Source organism: Cervus canadensis, chromosome 12 (genome assembly GCF_019320065.1).
Source record: "Cervus canadensis isolate Bull #8, Minnesota chromosome 12, ASM1932006v1, whole genome shotgun sequence".
In the NCBI taxonomy this organism is placed as follows: Eukaryota; Metazoa; Chordata; class Mammalia; order Artiodactyla; family Cervidae; genus Cervus; species Cervus canadensis.
Genome location: NC_057397.1, coordinates 14,987,588 through 14,993,654, shown reverse-complemented (window position 1 = coordinate 14,993,654; position 6,067 = coordinate 14,987,588). Strand labels below are relative to the sequence as shown.

The 6,067-nt window shown below is 38.3% G+C and overlaps 1 non-coding gene across 1 annotated transcript; it reads left to right on the top strand.

Moving 5' to 3' along the window:
- Window positions 1–5,178: 5,178 nt before the first annotated feature.
- LOC122451560 lies at window positions 5,179–5,367 on the top strand. Its single transcript, XR_006272455.1, has one exon. It is a non-coding gene; the product is annotated as a U2 spliceosomal RNA (small nuclear RNA).
- Window positions 5,368–6,067: the final 700 nt, after the last annotated feature.

Here is a 6,067-nt window from a genome sequence, read left to right as displayed (position 1 = left end):
TTTAAACTTTGCACTATATACACACGGGAGCTATGTTTAAGAGAGAAATGTGGTATAATCAATTCTGGTTTTGGACAAATAACTCTGTAGGAGAAGAGCAGGGTAGGGAGAGATTAGAAGCACATTCATCACCCTAGGGATGGTAACTTTTACAACATTTTTAAATGATTGTCCAAAATGCTCTGATGTAAAAATCAAAAAGCTATTTTAAGGAGTGGAATTTTAGATGACTGTAATCTTTAGGTTACTTTTCTTATCTCTTAAGACCAGCATTATTTTACTCTCGCTATTGTTTTGAGGGATTGTTTTCAACACTTTTAAGTTTGTTAAAATATTTGCCAGTTATGTCCAACACTGAATTTTATGCTTGCTGGGCTATAAATTCCTGGAATTATTACAGTAATAAGGATGCGATAGTATAGAAGAAGGAAGGAAAGAACACAATGCTATTTCAAAGTTTCCTATGCACCAAATATTTTAAAAATACTTTATTTTATTTTTTATGAAGACCCTGTGAAGAAGGCATTATTATTTCCATCTTACAGAAATTGAAACAAAGAGTTTAAGGAAATTGTTCAATATATTTCTCACAGCTACAAAATGACAGGGCTGGGATTCTAGATCATGCTTTGGCTCCCAAGCCCATTTATTTCCATGTTACCATTTTCCATTAAATAAACATGAATCGAGAGTTTGCTATGTCTCCTTCATGAGTACTGGACTTTAGGAACATACCATAAGTAAGTTGATTTTTCTTTATTTTCAACATCCCACCTCGTCATGCCCTCCAAAAAAAACAAAAAATGTTCTCTACTCTTGTCAGCCATACTCTGTGTTTGAGGAAGCTAAACTTTACAGGTTGTATCACCCACATTCCTTTACTCTCTGGTTACCAATGGTGTCCTGCCATTGGGGGCCATAGGCAACAGTTCCAACAACAGGAAAATTCATTTCCCATACCTACTCCCTCTTTGTTTTGTAGTGGTTTTTCCATCTCTGACCTCCTCTTGCCTCTTCTACCCTAGAGGATATATCAGCTCCCTGGCATTGTCAGCCCTAAGGTGCGTCTCTATTCCTTCCCTTTACCCTTGTTCATAACTCAGTAAACTCATCATTAAACTTCTCCATCAACCCTTTGATGTTTCTGTTGCTTTCCTTCTGGGGCCCTAACTGATTCCATAATCTCACAGTAGACCGTAAGCTGCATGAAAACAGGGGCAATGATTGTCTTGTTTATTGATTTATTCTCAAGGATAACTAGTTCTTAAAAGGACTGTGGTTGTATACAGCCTGAAAACCTGATAAAAATAGGTCATATTGTTTAAATTCTCATAATGAGATATCAACTATTTGCCTACCTTGCACCCATCCCCAGCGTTTTTCCAATATATTTTGTCCAGCTGTTGTTTTTGCCCAGATTTGTTCTTGCAACACCTTCTTTTCACAGAACACTTAATATTCTAACATATAGAAAAATCCTACTTACTTGGAGTAGTTGGAAGATGAAACATTCTGATCAAGTAAATGTAAAGAGCATGGTTGGGGCTAGTTCAATTTCTGTCACGTTATCCCAATTTCAAATGGGGTGTGTCCTTCAAACTTTCTGAGCCTTTGCGTGTGTATAGCTAGAATAGTATAATACTAATATGTCATCATTTCCATCTACTCTTGTGAAAATGGGAAGGTTCTTCTTCTCTTCCAAGGACTTCAGGTAATTTTCCCATGAGCCTCAGGATTGCAAATAGACCAAGTTTCTTTGAGCCAGTATACGTCCCACACCAACTGTGTATTCTCAAGTATTTGTCAGCTTCAACTCTCCAAGACAAGAAGTCCCAGCCATATGTTCTGAGCTGTTAGGTCTTGATTGAGCAATGCAGACAGATGGGCCCACTGGAAAGATGCCGAGATGCTGGCAGAACCAGCTCCTAAAACTTGGGTGCTTTCTTTGAGAAATGAGAATTTTCTGGATGGTAGTAACAATGATGGCAGTAGGGATAGTGTTGAGGGGAACCAGTCTTGTTAAAAGTTGGCTCTCACCCATGTAAAACTGTGCAAAAGCCTGCATCCTACAACACAGTCTTGAAACTTGAAACTTCATGGAAAGGGGTTGTGAGCATTTGAGATTATAAGCATTTGTGGCTGTAGAAGGAAGCTTTGCCAAGTCTAGTTTATTCATTTTTAAAATATTTTAAAATAGGACTTGTTTATAAAAATATATCTTACGGGGAAGCTCAATATAATGTAATCTCTTTATTTTGACTTTGTTTATTGTTGCTACTGTTGTTTAGTCACTAAGTTTTGTCTGACTCTTTTGTGACTGCATGGACCATAGCTGGCCAGGCTCCTCTGTCCATGGGATTTCCCAGGCAAGAATATTAGAGTGGGTTGCCATTTTCTTCTCCAAGGGATCTTCCCAACCCAGGGATCTAACCTGTGTCTCCTTCATTGCAGGCAGATTCTTCACCACTGAGCCACCTTGTAAGCTTATATATATATATGCCTGACTATATACATATGTATATATATATAATAGTATAATTATAATTTTGCAATTGTCTAATCATCAAACAAAAAAATATGGAAATACTTGGTGATCAGTTAATAATAATAATAATAATAAAAGATAATACTTGTGAATCATTTACGGTATGTCTGGTAATGTTCTAAGCTATGAGTCCCTAAACTACAGCTGCAAGCCAAATCTAGCTTTGCACCTTTTTTTGTAAAGAAAATTTTATGGTAACACAGTCACAAACATTTGTTTACCTACTGTCTATGATTGCTTTCCCCACTATAAGAGTAGGGTTGAGTAATTGTGACAGAGTCAGTGTCCTGCAAAACCAAGAATAGTTACTATCTGGCCCTTTACAGAGAAAATGCGCTGACCTCTAAGTACCAATCTAAGCACCTCGCATATTTTATCTTGTTTATGCCTTTCCTCACCTTAAGTACAGTAGCACCTCGCATACCCTGTCCGCCTAAGCTGCAGTTTCACTTGCCATGGTTTCACATACCTGAGATCAACCATGGTCCAAAAATATCAAATTAAAAAGTTCATAAATAAACAATTTGTAAGTTTTAAATCACATGCCTTCCTGAGTAATGCAATGAAATCTCAAGCTGTCTCACTGTCCCACCTGGGATGTGAATTATCTCTTGGTCCAACATATCCACACTGCATTCACTACCTGCCTGTTCGTCACTTAGCAGCTGTTTTGGTTATCAGACCAACTGTCTCAGCATTGCAGTGCTTATGTTCAGGTAACCCTTATTTTGCTTAATAATGGCTTCCAAATGCAAAAGTAGTCATGCTGGCAATTTGGATATCCCATTACTTGCCTCATTTATAAATTAGTCTTTATCATAGGTATGTATGTATAGGAAAAACATGGTGTATATATAGGACTTGGTACTATCTGAGGTTTCAGGCATACCCTGGGGATCTTGGAACATGACCCCATGCATGGGGGATTGCTAATGTATGTAGTATATTTATCTTCCTCTTGGCGATGAGAAAACTGAGAAATGGGGAAGTTAATTGGCCTAAAATCTCACAAGAGATTCAGTCTCTGAGAGTCTGAATCTGGCACCCAGGTAGTCTTACCTTTTTCTCAGGCTTATTTTGACTATTATAACCCACAGAGCCTAGGAATTAGTGAAGAGTTGGAAATGATTCTCTATTCTGTTCTATTAATACCCAGACTGCCAGCTCCTGAGAGCACCAAGAGCCTTTAGCTATAACTGGCATGACCCAAATTGAATCTTCTCTGAGTTCCTCCTCCCTTCAACTCCTCCTTCCTCCTCAGCTGTGCCCCTGACTCCCAATTCCTTTCTCCATCTTCCCCTACTCCTAGGTGCCCTGCCACATTACTTATTCTTCTGGTCTCACAAGTCTTTCCATTTCATTAGGTTTTTTTTCCCACTTGAGTATAGCTGAGAGGGTTTGAGTTATATGTAGGTAGAGAAGAAAAGTGAAGAGAATTCCTTTGCAGAGTCAAACATCCATAGGCAAAAGAACACTTACAGGATTTCCCCCCATGCTATTTGATATTAATATTATTAAGTTAAAAGAGTTTTCATTTCTCTTCTATAGTTTGAATTGTAGTACAAAAGGCCTCCTTTTTTTCTAATTTACTGTATGTGGGGCTTCCCGGGTCGTGCTAGTGGTAAAGAATCTGCCTACCAATGCGGGAGATGCAAGAGACGTAGGTTAGATCCTTGGGTTGGGAAGATCACCTGGAGTAGGAAATCCAGGTAATGGGGTAGTATGGAGTAGTAATGGAGTAGGCAACCCACTTCAGTATTCTTGCCTGGAAAATTCCATGGGCAGAGGAGCCTGGCAGGCTAATGTCCATGGACCCCAATGAGCTGGTCACGACCAAGCGACTGAGCACATACACATTGGCTAACAAAAGAAGTGGGGTGGTTTTAGAAAACAGGTAGGTGGGACTGGAGAAACTCCTTATCTTGTGATAACATGAAATAAATGTGGAACTTTAAATCCACAGGTTGGGGAGCAGGAACTGAGCCTGACATACTCAGACTCCCCTCTCATGACTGGAGCAATTGTCCAGAATGTTGGTACCAAAGAATATAGTTTTAAAAGCAACCACTGGGAATTCTTTTGATAGAACATACATAAAGCTACTAATTTTGGTGACATTGTTCAAGATTTTACAGTTACTAAAATGAGGATGATGGTAATAATAATGATTATCCTTGGAAGTCCCATGTCATGAAAGTTTCCATTACAGCTCCTCAGGAGTGTGTTCTCTGGGAACAGGGGTTTCTAAAGGAGGTAAAAGCAATTGTTGCAATAGACTCTTAACTGGTTACTACAGAGGCTTTTCTCTGTGGGTATCCACAGGACACTGCAGATGGAGTGGTCATTCTAACAGGTGATATGATCAAGACAGCTCCACCAGCCCCCATCTCATTAGTACCAGGGCAGAAAAGAATAGTTCTTCTGTTGCATGAACTGCAAAGCCCTTTTAAAAATGCACATCATTTTGTCAACACTCATGTGAATTAAATATTTTAATGACCCTGATGAAACTGGAACACTTGACATTGAAATTAAAAAAAAAAAACAATTAAACAAGGGTCACTAAAGGTAGGGGGAAATGGAGAAACTACTTTATAGCCTGAAAGATCTCTATGTTCTAAGCAGTTTTCTACTTTACTTCTCAGCCTTTTGGCCAAGATCAAGTGCAATATCTGTTCTAGTTTTCTGATCCATGGAGTATCCAAAGCTTGTCCACTCAAAGTACGCATACCCTCTTTATTTTCAAAAGCATTTTAAGTTAAAAACTTTATTAAAATCCATTTCTATAAAAATGCATATATATTATAATAGAAGCAGTACTGGAAGAATGTATGTCCTGAATGTCAAAAAGATTGGCTAGTGTAGTGGGGAGTAGGGTATCACAGTTCAGTGTTGTTTTCTCTGTTTGCAAATGGATAGTATTTGTATGGTGAGAAGAAAACAGTCTTTGAAAAAGCTATGCCCTGGGTGGAAAAGGAAAAGAAGGGCTATATTGTTGGTTTTCATTTGTTTTGTCCTGGTTTGCTTGAAATGTGTGATTATCCTTGAAAGTCTAAGCGTTTCTCTTCTACACAGGGTAGTAGGGCCAATGTCAAGGTGTTCTGAGTATTAAAAAATGGCAGGTATTAAACTATCTCCCTTTACTTCCTCCATAGTATTTTTCATATATTTTAGGTACTTTTCTCCCTTCAGGAGGAACAATGACTTGGCCATCTTACCAAATGTGCCTTTATTGCAGAAAAGCTTATATAACACCCTACACTTTATACATAAGGATATCCCCAATGTTGGAGGAACATGGTTCTATGTGAAATTATTCTTTCATTATTGGGTGGGAACTCATGTTGTTGGACTATCATTTCTCATATTTGGCTAAAATTTGCTTCTTTGATCTTTTTACCCTCTTGATCCTTGTCCTGCAACTCACTACACAGAAAATCACTGGGTGTGCTCTCTCTTTTACTCCTTGTTTTATATTAACCAGTTGTAGATCTAAATATATGGAAGAAGCTCACAAAGACT